This window comes from Opisthorchis viverrini (assembly GCF_000715545.1).
Source record: "Opisthorchis viverrini unplaced genomic scaffold opera_v5_287, whole genome shotgun sequence".
Lineage (NCBI taxonomy): Eukaryota > Metazoa > Platyhelminthes > Trematoda > Opisthorchiida > Opisthorchiidae > Opisthorchis > Opisthorchis viverrini.
This window is the reverse complement of record NW_008751937.1, coordinates 625,218-627,432: the sequence shown is the minus strand read 5'-3', so window position 1 is coordinate 627,432 and position 2,215 is coordinate 625,218.

Below are 2,215 nucleotides of genomic sequence, written 5' to 3'. Positions count from 1 at the left end.
CATTAATGGACAACCGAGAAACAGAGATGAGTACTAGGCGATAGTCAAAGATCCGGTAATGGCGGTAGGTTGTTCAGTAGGCGGATTAAGGAACGACAACTAGCCCGATTTAGTAGAGGTTATCATCTATTAAAATGCAACAGATTATTTGAAAAACAGCCTTGACATTTTTCGCATGTGTAATAAGAAGGTGGGCATGAAAAGTTTCTTTTGAAAGCTTCAGCACATTAGAAGTTTTGGCATGTATAACATCCCCGATTCAACACTCCATACCGTCGAGTATGAACTGGGTCTCGGAGTTCCCATCTTCCGGATTCCAACAGCGAGTTGACCTCGGGCATTTTGACATGTATCAGTCTAATACGAGTTATAGTAGAAAGATAAGTCGATCACCACATTACAAATTCAGTAGGATTCCCTGATCTACCTGAATGTATATATGTCTAAGTGTCTGCGAGGTAGATCACTTCAGTGCGTAAAAGATGCGAATGTCAAAGGTGAGCCGTTGAACCCGATGCTCAATGGTCGTACGACTAAGTGCTCACTCGTCGACATCTACCAGCAATGACTGGGAAACAGTATCCTCCACGAGAACGCCAGCGTAAATAATAACTCGTTTGCCGGATATTATATCAAACTGCAGCGGAAATTATCTCATAACAGGTGTTAAAAATACACTGAATAGCTGGGGCTCCAAGCAACGTGTTGACTGACTACCGGAAATTTTAGCTGGGAGTTTGTATACTGTTGAGGAGCTGGGCATCCCGACGCGCCCTATTGTCGTGTTACGTAGGTCAGCTTTTACAAACCTTTACAATGTTTTATGTGGGGGTTATGGCCTACTCCAGATGTAGTTGTCGGGGAGCATATCGGGAAAAGCAGCTGTGTTCCAATTCACTATGGACTGCCAGCGTTAATTAAGCAAATCAGTAGACATGCTCTCAACCGCCTAATACCCACTGGATTACGACTTCAGCGTCGGCCAGTTTTGTGACCGATGCTGGCTATAACGACTATGGTGACTCCAATGCGGAGCATATTTCCATCCAAGCTCTCATTCACTAGCGTTGAGTGCAAAAAACTCGAAAAAATCGCCGGAGTTCCATTATTGAACGCGTTTAGTAGCGTGGTTCTTGAGGGTTCATTTTGGAGAAACTGACTTCGCTCGAGCGCCTAATTGTCGGAAAAAGACTCATCGATAAGGAACACAACACACTATAAGCATCGCGCACTGTTGGAATTGAATCCATGCTTTCGTTCCGGTGTTGGGTGGACACTCATCATCATCTGCCTTTTCTGGACTCGTTGAATAACACAACGTCCAATCAGCAACTGGCTTTTATGGCTTTCCTGATGTTTTCTCATCTTCAGGTGGTTTGAGAGTCTCAGTTGGTTTTGGGCATTCCAGAACAAGTTTCAGGAATCTGATCTTTCCTACACCAGATTTCTCGAGTATTCATTCCCTCTGAATAGAGGTGAAGTGGGTCGGCCTTATCGAAAATAGAGGCTTTGTATTCTCTAGACCTCATAAGCATACACACAGCACATTTGTCGCAGTCATCGTTCCACAATTGTCGTTCCGCTGTAAGCCTGTAAGCAACCAGCAGCACCACCAGTGTTGGAGAATGGGAGGTGGTTGTTGACACGTATTCGTGAAAATCAAATTGTTATTGAAAACACATCGATTCAATTCACTTCCAGACGCCAACAAACCAAACAGGCTATCACATTGAGGTGGGCCTTCCGAATTCTACAGTGTATTTCCATCAATATGAAGACTACTATTGGAGCAATAATACTAATTTCAGCTTGTATGGCTTGTGAGGATTGATCATCACTTTCTGATCGAAACAACATAAAAGAAAATCCTGCTACGCACACCACAGATTTGGAGAAGTAAGAACAGAGGTCACAGAAAGTGATGAAATTACAGAGCAAACTTCTACTGGTTTGCAAGAGTCCATCCAATGAGATTCATGAACTTGTATTTTTATGTAAACTAAAACCATAGGGAAAAGTAAATTCCTCGGTGTAAAGGTTTGCGCGACCTTCGGTGTCACTCACCTAGATCAACCAGAAGTGTCACGAAATCGATGATTTACGCAGTGAGAAAATTCAAAGGATTTGAGATGCTTCCATTCTGGTAACAGCACAGGTAAGAATAATTCAGCTACTAGCTAATTCGACGAAGTCAATTTATCAAATAGACACTCAG